A 17,099-nucleotide genomic window follows, 5' to 3' on the forward strand; every position below is an offset into this window, starting at 1 on the left:
TCAACTGCCGCGGGCGGCGAAGTCAATTCAACTACGTCTGCCCCCGCCGTTCACCATGACTCCTCAAGCCACCAAAGGTCCCAGGTGGACCGACTGGATGGATGATTTTCGTCACTTCGTGAGAGGATCCGGCGACGGGGACTCCCCCAACATGAGAGACATTTTCCTCAACCTGGTAGGGGGGGAAGGTTGTAGAAGAATAAAGAAGTTCCTCCTATCTCTCCGTGTGTGCGTCCTTCATTGGGCCTAGATCCCTAGGCAACAAATACACTTTCCAGAACAGTCGGTTTACCCGATAATGCATTGACGATTTCAGCAGTATACATTCAGCCTGTGAACAGTAGATTTTGATCCCCCCCTTGTATGGGTGACGAGTGGTTAAAAACATCAGGATTCGACTGAACAAATGCACAGAGTACAAAATGGGAATCCACCAGAATTCGTATTTACCAAAACGCGAGGAAAGAACATTTTCTAGCTATTTTGCTAGTTTTTAGCACTTTTCAATACGTCTAGCGGGTTACAGCTATATCTTGAATAATGGGTGTTATAAAGCATTCTGAGCACCGTGTATCTTTTGAAGCTCATTTGTTGATTTGAAGGCAGCGGGAAGAGGAGAGAAGGCAGGGAACACACGTCTAAACCAGAGAGCTGGGAAGCTAGTACATGCAACGCGAAACGGTGCAGGGAGCAGGGACAGAAAGGATGAACGCCTATGAGGAGGAGCAGCTGGTAGTCAGCCTGCTCTGGAGAGGAGAATGTGATCACCAGGGGAGTGCAGCCTGTAAAGTAGAAGGGACGATGAACACAGGGCGACTGCATTAACAGATGGCAAATACACGTTCCAAAACAGTCAGGAAAGCTGATAATGCCTTGAAGATTTCAGCCGTATACATTCAGCCTGTGAACAGCAGTAGATGTTGACCCCCCCTCCCTAGTATGGGAGAACAGTGGTTAAAAACTTCAGGATTCGACACAAACGCACGGACACAGTACATACAACATGGGAACCCACCAGAATTCGCATTTACAAAAACGCGAGGGAAGTACATTTTCTAGCTATTTTTGCTAGTTTTTAGCACGTTTCAATACGTCTAGCGGGTTACAGCTATATGTTGAATAATGGGGTTATAAAGCATTCTGAACACTGTTAAGACGGATTTCTGAACTCTGTCCTGGTGGCGCAGAAGTTCAGAAGGCCAACCTAATTACTTGGAACAGGGTAACCTCTGGACAAGCCAGACCAATCAAGGTAGCGATCGCGGCGGTCAAGACTAGGTCTCAAGAGGGGTGAGGGTGACTGAAAGCCCACAGTGAGCACACAAAGCAAGAGCGCTTACAAACTACTCCAAACAGTTGTTTATATCAAAAATAGATACACATTTATTATAAGGCCTTGAAACTAATAACCACAGTAAAAGCAGCGGTATACAACGATATTAAACCAACACATACACTATCCACCCAATATATATACAGAATACACAGTTTCACAGCATTAGCAGCACGAAATATGTTATCCACCTGCAGGGGAAGGAAAACAGGCAGTGCGAACCAATGCGAGTGATATGTCCGCCTTCTGAGGCCCCTAACTGGATGGTAGTCCAATCCCTACGAAGAGTGGAGCCTAGCGCTCAAAAGTACCTGCACACGCCGGTGCCAATGGGCAGAAGGTGAAGCTCTTCGGAGGACGTTGAACAGCTCTGTAGGGAGCTCTAATGAAGGAGAACACGGTCCGCGACTCTAGCGCAGCCTCCACTGTGAGGCAGAAGCAGGGCGCGAGTACGGACAAGGGGTGCTGTATTCACAGCGGGGAAAAGCAAGGGGCACTGCAGGAGGGCGACCAGATCCTAGCTAATCTACTCACCGGTCCCCGAAGCAAGCAGGCCCGAGCTTCTCCTCGATAGATGCAGCTTCTGGCAGGTTCTGAAGAGCAGGGAACGTCTCGTCGTCGTGCAGAGTAAAAAGACGTCCCGATCGAAGAAACAAGCACAGTTTTGTCGCCACAGCAGGGCAACGGAACGGCCGGGTGTATTCAAGCCAAACGAGCACTGCTCACCTCTAGCTTAGGACTGCTAAGCAAACGAAGCGTGTGAGCATGCCCCGGACTCAGAATACCACCCAACCTGTCGGCGATTACAGAGCAGGCCTCCTTAGTAAGCTGGTCAGTCAACTGGATGGCCCAGAGACACTTCCGAAGGCTTACAGCAGGAGTTGATGAAGGTGCCGGGAATAGCTGGTCCTGCTATTCCAATAGGTCGAAGCGCCAGTACAGGCCTTCTTGTTCGATCTTAGGTGGAAAGGGCTTCACCGGACGACAGCAATGAGGAGCAGAAGTTCTTCAGGGGGTCACCAGCGATTCCTCGGTCCAGCCTCGTGTTCGCAGGATACTTGGCTCCTGTATCCCTGGGTTCGTAAGAACTCAGGAGATCGACATGGCAGTGGTGTTTCCAGCTCCCTCTTATCCACGGTTCCCTTCGCGCCAAAACGGAGGGGAGCCAATGGGAGATCCGCTCATCAACACACATACCATACGTGGACCAATCACGGACCACAGTGGTCCCAGGCATTCACACCACCCTAGACTCTCTGGCACCCAGGATGTGTATTGGGACCAGACAGCCCATCCCACATCCTGGGGGCACTCAAACGACATGTAGAAGCCCGCGAACGCAACCGTGTTTCGCGGGAAACTACATGCCCAAATAAGGAAGGCCCCGGGTCGCCTGACCCGGGGGAAGGTAAAGGGAGCAAGACGGACAGTGGACTAGACAAAGGAGCCTCGTGGTCCGGCCATTTTGGGTAGCCGGGCCACCCTTTTGTGTTCGCGGCAAAAAGGTGCTCAGAACGGCAAAAGGAGCTCAAAATAAACCAAATGATCGCTGCCACCAGCCCAGTCCCTGAATGACTTGCACCGATCCAAAAACCATCCTACAAGAGTGTCTAGGGTCTGTAGAAGGCTAGAGACCCAAGAGAGCTGTAACTTAGCTTACAGTGCCCTCTTGTGTCGTGTTGCACTAAAATGGCGACACGATAAGAGAAACTACGGGAAACAGCGTTCCCCGGTACTGACTGTCTTAAGGGCATGTCAGTTTCCCCGTAAGAAAGGAGCGAAAGCCCAGAGGAGTACAGCAGAAGGCTGCACTTCTCTGGCAAAGTCAAGAAAACAGGTTGAAAACAATAGCAAAAAGTTTAGGGGTTGCCACATGGAAGGAAAGTTCCCTACAATAACGAAATCTTTCCTAACACTCGCCCCTCCCAGACTATGGACAGGGGGAACTAATCCACCCCTGGATGAGTCTCTTGTTCAGGTCGGTAAAACATTCTGGACAACCCATCAGCATTGCTATGTTGGACACCTGGCCTATGCTCAATAGTGAAGTCGAAGCCTTGTAGACTTATGGACCACCTAAGCAACTTTGGATTCTCCCCCTTCATGTTCATTAGCCACTTTAACGGCTTATGGTCAGTCTGCACAGTGAAGTGGGTCCCATAGAGGTAGGGCCGCAGCTTCCTTAGGGCCCACACAACAGAGAAACATTCTTTCTCTACCGTGGACCATCTGAGCTCTCTGTCCTTAAGCTGGCGACTAATAAAACCGATAGGGTGTTCCTTACCCTTCTCATCTACTTGTGATAGTACAGCTCCTATCCCAGTGTCAGAGGCATCCGTCTGCACGATAAAAGGTCTTTGATAATCAGGGGCCCTGAGCACAGGGGCCTGGCACAAGGAGTCTTTCAAGCCATTGAAGGCCTTCTCACACTCGTCAGTCCAAGTTACCTTCTTGGGTTTCTTCGGAGTTGTGAGGGCAGTCAGAGGAGCAGCTATGGTGCCATAGTCTGCCACAAAATTGCGGTAATAACCCGTGAGTCCTAAGAAGGCTCTCACTTGGGTTTGCGTAGTGGGGGTAGGCCAGTCTTGTACCGCTGGTACCTTACTGGATAGAGGCTGTCTCCTCCCTCCACCTACTTCATGTCCAAGGCAAACCACTGAGCCTTGTCCATTTTGGTGAGGGGCCACTCGGACACCCTCAAAAGAGCTTTCTGAAGGACTGCTTTGGAACAGGTCAGGGAGAGGTTCAGACTCCTCTCCCACAACGTCTGAAGCCAGTAGCAGTGCTGCGATTTCGACGCTTGGGCCGAAAGCCTTCAGCCTATTCACGTGAAACACTTTTAGAGCCTGTCCAGGCCTTCCAAGGTCCACTGAATAGCTAACCTCACCCAGGGGCTCCACCACTGGGCAAGGGCCTGACCATTTGTCCTGTAAAGCTCGAGGCCTTATGAGATTCATGATCAGGACTTGCTGACCAAGTGTAAAGTTGATGAGGGAAGCTTTCTGGTCGTACCAATGTTTCACCAGCGCTTGCCCTGCCTTCAATTTATCACTGGCCAAGCCCATCAGGAGTACCATCCGTTTTCTGAGCCCTAGCACATAATCAACTACATTGGTAGTAACAGGGGGAGTGGGCATCTCCCATCCCTCCTTGACAATGGCTAAGGGTCCCCGTACGGGATGACCGAACAGAAGTTCGAAGGGGCTGAAGCCAACACCCTCCTGTGGTACCTCTCGGTAGGCAAACGGTAAGCATGAAACAAGAAGATCCCATTTTCTTCTCTGAGGCTCCTCCAGAGCCCCAATCATGCTTTTTAACGTCCTGTTAAGACGCCCCCCCAGACCATCGGTCTGGGGGCGGTATGCAGAAGAGAACCTGTAGGTGACCCCACATTCTTTCCACATAGCCTGCCTATACTTCGACATAAAGTTGCTGCCATGATCCGACACAACTTCTTTAGGGAAGCCAACCCTAGTAAACATGCCGAGTAAAGCTTCTGCAACTGGCTTGGCAGTTACAGTTGTAAATGGGACGGCCTCAGGATACCTGGTTGCATGGTCGACCAGCACCAGGATAAACCTATTGCCTGAGGATGTTTGCGGGTCAAGGGGACCAACCATGTCGATCCCTACCCTTTCAAATGGTACCCCCACAACTGGGAGCGGTACCAACGGAGCTTGGATTGTCGCGCCAACCTTACCAGACAACTGGCAGGAGGCACAACTCCTGCAGTGACTTTCTACTTGCACCCCCATCTTGGGCCAGTAGAAGTGCATGGATAACCTTTGCTTGGTCCTCCTCATACCAAGGTGACCAGCAAGGTGAACGACATGCGCCAACTGCAGGAGGAAGGGCCTAACAGCAAGGGAAACCACCAACCTCCTATGGTCTCCTTCTGTAGACTCTGTGGGCTCACTATAAAGGAGTCCACCTTCCTGGTAAATCCTTTGCAACCCAGGAGGTTCACCCTCAAGCTGGGAGCAGGCCTGTCTCCTTAGGCCTTCCAGAGATGGGCACTCACGTTGGCCCTTACTGAAGTCGTCCCTATCAGGACCTCCTTCAACTAACAAGTCTTTTAGTTCAGGATGGTCGTTGGGGTCGAACACTTCAGGCATCGCCACCTCCTCGTCAGGCTCGGGCGATTGACCAACTCCCTCCACCGCAGTGGTAGGCGAGTTCGGGGGAATATTCTCTTTCCCCCGTCGGGACTTGTTGACTCCTTTCGCCTTGGGTTTCCCCTTCGGCTGGGGCGGCGTATTGGACTTGGCCAATGCTGCCCGTGCTTGAGACCGTGTGTAGGGTCTTTCGGCAGTGTCTCCTACGAGCCCTAGAGCTCTGAGATCATTGCCCAACAAGACCTTTCCCGGGACGTTTCTCTGAATGCTCACTGGAATCCTAACTGCTGTACCATTTAAAGTTAGATTAACAGGGATCACGGGAAACATACGGAGGGGGCCGTCAGCCAACTTAGTGGGCATCAGAGTAGCTCTGGCAACTTCCTCTGAGTCTACCAAGGTAGAATCCACTACAGTTCGACTGCACCCACTATCCCTAAGAGCTGGAGTATCCACTCCATTGATCAGCACACTGTCTTTAAAGTAGTGCTTGGTATTATCCGGAATCCTAGCATACGCCTCTGCGACTTTAGGCTCCCAGGAACCCAGGGACACTAAAACTACCTCAGCCTCTATTCCGCTGGGAAATGAGTCTGAGGAGAAGGATGCTCCTGTAATCTCTTCTTCCTCGTAGGAGGAGAAGGCCAGATTAGCGGAGTGGACCCCCAAAGGTCTAACCTTACAACGGGGATCCCCCTTCACATGGTCAGTTGCTCCACAAGAAAAACAAGCCCCATTGGGTCTGTTTACGTAGGGAGGCTTATTATAACCAGAGTTCTGTTTCGGAGGCGAACCTCCACTACCCTGTGAGTTCTCGGATGGCTTACCCTTATTTTTCTTTTTGTGGCCCTTATGGGAAGAAGATTTAGCAGATTCCCCACCCTCCACATCTTTGGACTTTTTCCCTTCCTCCTGCTTACCAGGATGAGTTTTGTCCTTATGGGACACTCGATGTGACACCCATAAATCTGCTGCAATGGCCAGCTTCTTAGGATCTATCTCCTTCGAATCGGCCAAATGCTGCTTAAGCTCCGGGGAAGAAGAAGCAAAAATGTGTTCCAGCATGACCAGATTGATCATGCCTTCGAAGGTAGAAACCTTATAACCTTCAACCCAGCCAGTCAAGTTTTTCAGGGACTCAGCTACATACGACACCCAAGTACCACCTTCCTTTTTCTTATACTCTCTAAACCTTTTCAAATATTGGGTCGGAGTCTTCCCAAACTTTAAAATGAGAGTCTGCTTCAACATTGCAAAATCAGCGCGCTCAGCCTTCGACATTTCCATAATGGCACTGCAACCAGAATGGGGCAGTCTGCTGAGTAACCATGCAATCTTATCCGCATTATCAACCTCTTGAACCTCGCATGCATACTCAAACGCATTTAACCAGTCCATAATGTCATTTCGTTCCTCATACACACTGAGCAGATCTTTTGGAAACCGTGGATGAGAGGAAGCCCCAGAACCATGTCCAGGACCCTTGGACCCATTTGCGAACTGAAGCTTGGCCAGTTCCAACTGGTGATCCCTGTCTTTTTGTTTTTCTGCCTGGTCGATTTTCAGTTTGGCTATGCTGAATTCAAGCTCCTGCTGCCTAAACCGCAGCTCTTGCTTCTTGAATTCAAGCATAGCCTCCCCATCAACACTGGCAGAGGAAACGTTAGACATTACATCCTCCCTGTCCTCGTGGTCGTGATGGATCAGTGCAGCGGCAGAACCGTCGGTTCTGCCAGTGAGAGCAGCCCCACCACCTTCTGCACTGTCCTCGGAAGTTATAGCGTCAAGCTGCGCTTCTTGCCACGCCACGATTCTCTGGATCATTTCCAATTTAGTGCCTTGAGAGGAAACCCCTCTCTCCGCACACATCTTCTTCAATGTTTCAGATTTCGAAGCATTTAAGGTTAATAAAGTATTCGTTTCCATACTGTTGATAGGACTATGGCCTTTTTAACGTTATATTCAATACTTTACTGCGTGTCCTGGTTGGAATAACCTGAAAACGCCTTAGCTCGTGCGCAACACTGGATACCTTCAGTCGTATCCCACCGCTGTACACCAATTTGTTAAGACGGATTTCTGAACTCTGTCCTGGTGGCGCAGAAGTTCAGAAGGCCAACCTAATTACTTGGAACAGGGTAACCTCTGGACAAGCCAGACCAATCAAGGTAGCGATCGCGGCGGTCAAGACTAGGTCTCAAGAGGGGTGAGGGTGACTGAAAGCCCACAGTGAGCACACAAAGCAAGAGCGCTTACAAACTACTCCAAACAGTTGTTTATATCAAAAATAGATACACATTTATTATAAGGCCTTGAAACTAATAACCACAGTAAAAGCAGCGGTATACAACGATATTAAACCAACACATACACTATCCACCCAATATATATACAGAATACACAGTTTCACAGCATTAGCAGCACGAAATATGTTATCCACCTGCAGGGGAAGGAAAACAGGCAGTGCGAACCAATGCGAGTGATATGTCCGCCTTCTGAGGCCCCTAACTGGATGGTAGTCCAATCCCTACGAAGAGTGGAGCCTAGCGCTCAAAAGTACCTGCACACGCCGGTGCCAATGGGCAGAAGGTGAAGCTCTTCGGAGGACGTTGAACAGCTCTGTAGGGAGCTCTAATGAAGGAGAACACGGTCCGCGACTCTAGCGCAGCCTCCACTGTGAGGCAGAAGCAGGGCGCGAGTACGGACAAGGGGTGCTGTATTCACAGCGGGGAAAAGCAAGGGGCACTGCAGGAGGGCGACCAGATCCTAGCTAATCTACTCACCGGTCCCCGAAGCAAGCAGGCCCGAGCTTCTCCTCGATAGATGCAGCTTCTGGCAGGTTCTGAAGAGCAGGGAACGTCTCGTCGTCGTGCAGAGTAAAAAGACGTCCCGATCGAAGAAACAAGCACAGTTTTGTCGCCACAGCAGGGCAACGGAACGGCCGGGTGTATTCAAGCCAAACGAGCACTGCTCACCTCTAGCTTAGGACTGCTAAGCAAACGAAGCGTGTGAGCATGCCCCGGACTCAGAATACCACCCAACCTGTCGGCGATTACAGAGCAGGCCTCCTTAGTAAGCTGGTCAGTCAACTGGATGGCCCAGAGACACTTCCGAAGGCTTACAGCAGGAGTTGATGAAGGTGCCGGGAATAGCTGGTCCTGCTATTCCAATAGGTCGAAGCGCCAGTACAGGCCTTCTTGTTCGATCTTAGGTGGAAAGGGCTTCACCGGACGACAGCAATGAGGAGCAGAAGTTCTTCAGGGGGTCACCAGCGATTCCTCGGTCCAGCCTCGTGTTCGCAGGATACTTGGCTCCTGTATCCCTGGGTTCGTAAGAACTCAGGAGATCGACATGGCAGTGGTGTTTCCAGCTCCCTCTTATCCACGGTTCCCTTCGCGCCAAAACGGAGGGGAGCCAATGGGAGATCCGCTCATCAACACACATACCATACGTGGACCAATCACGGACCACAGTGGTCCCAGGCATTCACACCACCCTAGACTCTCTGGCACCCAGGATGTGTATTGGGACCAGACAGCCCATCCCACATCCTGGGGGCACTCAAACGACATGTAGAAGCCCGCGAACGCAACCGTGTTTCGCGGGAAACTACATGCCCAAATAAGGAAGGCCCCGGGTCGCCTGACCCGGGGGAAGGTAAAGGGAGCAAGACGGACAGTGGACTAGACAAAGGAGCCTCGTGGTCCGGCCATTTTGGGTAGCCGGGCCACCCTTTTGTGTTCGCGGCAAAAAGGTGCTCAGAACGGCAAAAGGAGCTCAAAATAAACCAAATGATCGCTGCCACCAGCCCAGTCCCTGAATGACTTGCACCGATCCAAAAACCATCCTACAAGAGTGTCTAGGGTCTGTAGAAGGCTAGAGACCCAAGAGAGCTGTAACTTAGCTTACAGTGCCCTCTTGTGTCGTGTTGCACTAAAATGGCGACACGATAAGAGAAACTACGGGAAACAGCGTTCCCCGGTACTGACTGTCTTAAGGGCATGTCAGTTTCCCCGTAAGAAAGGAGCGAAAGCCCAGAGGAGTACAGCAGAAGGCTGCACTTCTCTGGCAAAGTCAAGAAAACAGGTTGAAAACAATAGCAAAAAGTTTAGGGGTTGCCACATGGAAGGAAAGTTCCCTACAATAACGAAATCTTTCCTAACAAACACTATCTTGTGGAGCTCATTGGAAGGCTGTAGGAAGAGGAGAGAAGGCAGGGAACACACATCTAAACCAGAGAGCTGGGAAGCGAGTACATGCAACGCGAAACGGTGCAGGGAGCAGGGACAGAAAGGTGGAACGCCTCTGAGGAGGAGCAGCTGGTAGTTAGCCTGCTCTGGAGAGGAGAATGTGATCACCACGGGAGTGCAGCCTTGAAACAAGAAGGGACGATGAAAACATGCTGACTGGAATAACAGATGGCAAATACACTTTCCAGAACAGTCGGTTTACCCGATAATGCATTGACGATTTCAGCAGTATACATTCAGCCTGTGAACAGTAGATTTTGATCCCCCCCTTGTATGGGTGACGAGTGGTTAAAAACATCAGGATTCGACTGAACAAATGCACGGAGTACAAAATGGGAATCCACCAGAATTCGTATTTACCAAAACGCGAGGAAAGAACATTTTCTAGCTATTTTGCTAGTTTTTAGCACTTTTCAATACGTCTAGCGGGTTACAGCTATATCTTGAATAATGGGTGTTATAAAGCATTCTGAGCACCGTGTATCTTTTGAAGCTCATTTGTTGATTTGAAGGCAGCGGGAAGAGGAGAGAAGGCAGGGAACACACGTCTAAACCAGAGAGCTGGGAAGCGAGTTGTTTTCTGCAACGCGATACGATGCAGAGAACAGGCACAGAAAGGAAGAAGGAAAAGCGTCTAAACCAGAGAGCAGGGAAGCGAGTGTTTGCAACGCGAAACGGTGCAGAGAGCAGGGACAGAAAGGGAGAACTCCACTGAGGAGGAACAGCTGGTAGTTAGCCTTCTTTGGAGATGAGAACTTGATCACCACGGGAGAGGATTGTTGAGAGGGTTACATAGGGGGATGTCTGAGATCAGAAAATCCTGAGTATTCCCTGCAGTGTGTAGGGCCAGAGACATGAAGAGTTGCAGATCTCGTAAAAGTCCAGGTCAGGAAGCATACAGGTTCATTTTGAATTCTCCAAGTAGGCGGAGTTGAGTGGTAGGAGGCTAGGATGGAGAAGTCCATCCACTGAGAGAGGAAGGGGGTAGGCAAATAGCCACGGTGAGAGAATGGCCAGGAAAGAGAGAATGCATGCAGACAAGGCATTCGTGAGAGGAGTCGGCCTGCAAAGGAAAGCAATTTACTACAGGAATCAAGGATACTCCCCCTCATGAACGTTTGGATCTGGGCATGGAGAGGAACTTGTCATCAGGGAGGAAAGTGTCAGAGCTCGAGACAGCGCTGGCCGTCATCCATGTCTCGGTTAGACCAAGGACATCAAGGTCGGGTTCTTCCAGGAAATGGCCGATGTCAGATGAGTGTTAACTGAGTGAGAGTTGAGAGTGGGGAGGGGTACAAATCAGTAATCCTTGCGGAGGTGTAGAAGGAGCCTGACCTAGGGCACATGAGGAAGGAGAGAGGAAAGGAAGCAGAAGAAGGGAGAGAAGACACAGCAGGAGTGCATCATCAATCCGGGAGCTAGGAGTGGTGAGGTTAGACGGGGAGGTCTGAGTCTCAGGATTTGAATGGGAAGTTCGATATCACATGTCATGCTATAGGAAGAGTCTCAGGATTGGAATGGGAAGGAGTTGGATATGATATCTCTTGTTATAGGGAGGATCTCAGGTTTGGTATTAGAAGCACTGAGATATCAAATCACATCCTATCGGAAGGGTCTCGGGTTTGGTATTGGAAGAAATGAGATTTCAAATCTCAGGCTGTGGGAATGGTCTAGGCTAGGGTATGGTATTGGAAGTGGTGAAAAATCACATTTCATGCTACAGGAAGGGTCACAAGTTTGGAATGGGAAGGAGTTGGATTTCACATATACTACGGGAAGGGCCTCAGGTTTGGTATTAGAAGCATAGAGATATCACATCTCATGTTATAGGAAGGGTCTCGATTGGAATGGGAAGGAGTTGGATATCACATCTCATGTTATAGGGAGGGTCTCAGTTTTGATATTAGAAGCATTGAGATATCACATATGCTATTGGAAGGGTCTCAGTATTGGAATGGGAAGGAGTTGGATATCACATCTCATGTTAGAGGGAGGGTCTCAGTTTTGATATTAGAAGCATTGAGATATCACATATGCTATTGGAAGGGTCTCAGTATTGGAATTGGAAGGAGTTGGATATCACATATGCTAAAGGAAAGGTCTCAGGTTTGGAATGGGAAGGAGTTGGATATCACGTCTCATGTTATAGGAAGGGTCTCAGGTTTGGAATGGGAAGGAGTTGAATATCACATCTCATGCTAAAGGAAGGGTCATCAGGTTCGGTATAAGCATTGAGATATCACATCTCTGCTATCGGAAGGGTCTCAGGATAGGAATGGGAAGGACTTAGAATTCACATCTCATACTATAGGGAGGGTCTCAGTTTTGATATTAGAAGCATTGAGCTATCACATCTCATGCTATCGGAAGGGTCTCAGGATTGGAATGGGATGGAGTTGGATATCACATCTCAAGCTATCTCAGGATTGGAATGGGAAGGAGTTTGATATTTCATCTCAAGCTATAGGAAGGGTCTCAGGTTTGGAAAGGGAAGGATTTGGATTTCACATCTCATGTTATAGGATGGTTCTCATGTTTGGTTTTAGAAGCATTGAGATATCACATCTCATGCTATAGGAAGGGTCTAAGGTTTGGAAGGGGACGGATTTGGGTATCACATCTCATGTTATAGGACCGGTCTCAGGTTTGGTATTTGAAGCATTGAGATATCAAGTCTCATGGTATAGGACGGGTCTCAGAATTGGAATGAGAAGGAGTTGGATATCACATCTCAAGCTATAGGAAGGGTCTCATGATTGGAATGGGAAGGAGTTGGATATCACATCTCATGTTATAGGAAGGGTCTCAGGATTGGAATGGGAAGGACTTGGATATCACATCTCATTCTATAGGAAGGCTCTCAGGGTTGGAAGGGGAAGGAGTTGGATATCACATTTCATGTTAGAGGTAGGATCTCAGGTTTGGTTTTAGAGGCATTGAGATATCACATCTCATGCCATCAGAAGGGTCTCAGGATTGGAATGGGAAGGAGTTGGATATCAAATCTCATGCTAAAGGGATGGTCTAAGGTTTGGAAGGGGAGGGATTTGGACATCATATCTCATGTTATTGGAAGGATCTCAGGTTTGGTATTAGAAGCATTGAGATATCACATCTCATGCTATCGGAAGGGTCTTAGGTTTGGTATAAGCATTGAGATATCACATCTCTGCTATCGGAAGGGTCTCAGGATTGGAATGGGAAGGATTTGGATATCACAATTCATGTTATAGGAAGGGTCTCAGGTTTGGTATTAGAAGCATTGAGATATCACATCTCATGCTATAGGAAGGGTCTCAGGATTGGAATGGGAAGGACTTGGATATCACATCTCATGTTATAGGAAGGGTCTCAGGTTTGGTATTAGAAGCATTTAGATATCACATCTCATGCTATAGGAAGGGTCTCAGGAATGGAATGGGAAGGACTTGGATATCACATCTCATGATAAAGGAAGGGTCTAAGGTTTGGAAGGGGAAGGATTTGGATATCACATCTCATGTTATTGGACCGGTCTCAGGTTTGGTATTAGAAGCATTGAGATATCAAGTCTCATGGTATAGGACGGGAGTTTGATATCACATCTCATGCCATGGTATGGGTCTCAGGTTTTGTAGAAGCATTTGGATATCACATCTCATGCTATCGGAAGGGTATCAGGATTGGATTTGGAAGGAGTTGGATATCCCATCTCATGCTATAGGAAGAGTCTCAGGTTGGAATAGAAGGAGTAGGATATCACATCTCATGTTATAGGAAGGGTCTCAGGATTGGAATGGGAAGGACTTGGATATCACATCTCATGCTAAAGGGAGGGTCTCAGGTTTGGAATGGGAAGGATTTGGATATCACATCTCATGTTATAGGAAGGACCTTAGGTTTGGTATTAGAAGCATTGAGATATCACATCTCATGCTATAGGAAGGGTCTCGGGATTGGAATGGGAAGGAGTTGGATATCACATCTCATGTTATAGGAAGGATCTCAGGTTTGGTATTAGAAGCATTGAGATATCACATCTCATGCTATAGGAAGGGTCTCAGGATTGGAATGGGAAGGAGTTGGATATCACATCTCATTCTATGGGAAGGGTCTCAGGTTTGGTATAAGCATTGAAATATCACATCTCTGCTATCGGAAGGGTCTCAGGATTGGAATGGGAGGAGCTGGATATCACATCTCATGCTATGGGAAGGGTCTCAGGTTTGGTATAAGCATTGAAATATCACATCTCTGCTATCGGAAGGGTCTCAGGATTGGAATGGGAGGAGCTGGATATCACATCTCATGCTAAAGGAAGGGTCTCAGGTTTGGAAGGGGAAGGAGTTGGATATCACATCTCATGCTAAAGGGAGGGTCTCAGGTTTGGAATGGGAAGGATTTGGATATCACATCTCATGTTATAGGAAGGACCTTAGGTTTGGTATTAGAAGCATTGATATATCACATCTCATGCTATAGGAAGGGTCTCGGGATTGGAATGGGAAGGAGTTGGATATCACATCTCATGTTATTGGAAGGATCTCAGGTTTGGTATTAGAAGCATTGAGATATCACATCTCATGCTATCGGAAGGGTCTTAGGTTTGGTATAAGCATTGAGATATCACATCTCTGCTATCGGAAGGGTCTCAGGATTGGAATGGGAAGGATTTGGATATCATAATTCATGTTATAGGAAGGGTCTCAGGTTTGGTATTAGAAGCATTGAGATATCACATCTCATGCTATAGGAAGGGTCTCAGGATTGGAATGGGAAGGACTTGGATATCACATCTCATGTTATAGGAAGGGTCTCAGGTTTGGTATTAGAAGCATTGAGATATCACATCTCATGCTATAGGAAGGGTCTCAGGAATGGAATGGGAAGGACTTGGATATCACATCTCATGATAAAGGAAGGGTCTAAGGTTTGGAAGGGGAAGGATTTGGATATCACATCTCATGTTATTGGACCGGTCTCAGGTTTGGTATTAGAAGCATTGAGATATCAAGTCTCATGGTATAGGAGGGGAGTTTGATATCACATCTCATGCCATGGTATGGGTCTCAGGTTTTGTAGAAGCATTGGTATATCACATCTCATGCTATCGGAAGGGTATCAGGATTGGATTTGGAAGGAGTTGGATATCCCATCTCATGCTATAGGAAGGGTCTCAGGTTGGAATAGAAGGAGTTGGATATCACATCTCATGTTATAGGAAGGGTCTCAGGATTGGAATGGGAAGGACTTGGATATCACATCTCATGCTGTAGGAAGGGTCTCAGGTTTGGAAAAGGAAGGAGTTGGATATCACATTTCATGTTAGAGGTAGGATCTCAGGTTTGGTATTAGAGGCATTGAGATATCAGATCTCATGCTATCAGAAGGGTATCAGGATTGGAATGGGAAGGAGTTGGATATCACATCTCATGCTAAAGGGAGGGTCTCAGGTTTGGAATTGGAAGGATTTGGATATCACATCTCATGTTATAGGAAGGACCTTAGGTTTGGTATTAGAAGCATTGAGATATCACATCTCATGCTATAGGAAGGGTCTCGGGATTGGAATGGGAAGGAGTTGGATATCACATCTCATGTTATAGGAAGGATCTCAGGTTTGGTATTAGAAGCATTGAGATATCACATCTCATGCTATAGGAAGGGTCTCAGGATTGGAATGGGAGGAGCTATATATCACATCTCATGCTCAAGGAAGGGTCTCAGGTTTGGAAGGGGAAGGATTTGGATATCACATCTCATGTTATAGGACGGGTCTCAGGTTTGGTATTAGAAGCATTGTGATATCACATCTCATGCTATAGGATGTGTCTCAGGATTGGAATGGGAAGGAGTTGGATATCACATCTCATGCTATAGGAAGGGTTTCAGGTTTGGTAGAAGCATTGAGATATCACATCTCATGCTATAGGAAGAGTCTCAGGTTTGGGAAGGGAAGGATTTGGATTTCACATCTCATGTTATAGGATGGTTCTCATGTTTGGTTTTTGAAGCATTGAGATATCACATCTCATGCTATGGGAAGGGTCTCAGGTTTGGAATGGGAAGGAGTTGGATATCAGATCTCATGTTATAGGAAGGGTCTCAGGTTTGGAATGGGAAGGAGTTGGATATGACATCTCTTGTTATAGGGAGGGTCTCAGAATTTGAATGGTAAGGAGTTGGATATCACATCTCATGCTATAGGAAGGGTCTCAGGTTGGAATGGGAAGGAGTTGGATATCACATCTCATGTTATATACAGGAAGGGTCTCAGGATTGGAATGGGAAGGATTTGGATATCACATCTCTTGCTATAGGAAGGGTCTCAGGTTTTTTATTAGAAACATTGAGATATCACATCTCATGCTATAGGAAGGGTTTTAGGATTGGAATGGGAAGTATTTGGATATCACATCTCATGCTAAAGGAAGGGTCTCAGGTTTGGAAGGGGAAGGATTTGGATATCACATCTCATCCAATAGGAAGGGTCTCAGGTTTGGAATGGGAAGGAATTGGATATCACATCTCATGTTATAGGAAGGGTCTCAGGTTTTTTATTAGAAACATTGAGATATCACATCTCATGTTATAGGACGGTTCCAAGGTTTGGTATTAGAAGCATTGAGATATCACATCTCATGGTATAGGAAGGGTCTCAGGGTTGGAATGGGAAGGAGTTGGATATCACATCTCATCCAATAGGAAGGGTCTCAGGTTTGGAATGGGAAGGAATTGGATATCACATCTCATGTTATAGGAAGGATCTCAGGTTTGGTATTGGAAGCATTGAGATATCACATCTCATGCTATAGGAAGGGTCTCAGGATTGGAATGTGAAGGATTTGGATATCACATCTCATGCTAAAGGAAGGGTCTCAGATTTGGTAGAAGCATTGAGATATCACATCTCATGCTATAGGAAGGGTCTCAGGATTTGAATGGCAAGGAGTTGGATATCACATCTCATGCCATAGGAAGCGTCTCAGGTTTGGTATAAGCATTGAGATATCACATCTCTGCTATCGGAAGGTTCTCAGGATTGGATTGGGAAGGAGTTGGATATCCCTTCCCATGCTATAGGAAGTGTCTCAGGTTGGAATGGGAAGGAGTTGAATATCACATCTCATGTTATAGGAAGGGTCTCAGGATTGGAATGGGAAGGATTTGGATATCACATCTCTTGCTATAGGAAGGGTCTCAGGATTGGAATGGGAAGGATTTGGATATCACATCTCATGTCATAGGAAGGATCTCAGGTTTGGTATTAGAAGCATTGATATATCACATCTCATGCTATAGGAATGGTCTCAGGATTGGAATGGGTAGGAGTTGGATATTACATTCTTGCTATAGTAAGGGTCTCATGTTTGGAATGGGAAGGAGTTGGATATCACATATGCTATAGGAAGTGTCTCAGGT

The sequence above is a fragment of the Ambystoma mexicanum genome, unplaced genomic scaffold (assembly GCF_040938575.1).
Source record: "Ambystoma mexicanum isolate Mex_15411 unplaced genomic scaffold, UKY_AmexF1_1 Mex_scaf4, whole genome shotgun sequence".
Classification (NCBI taxonomy): Eukaryota; Metazoa; Chordata; class Amphibia; order Caudata; family Ambystomatidae; genus Ambystoma; species Ambystoma mexicanum.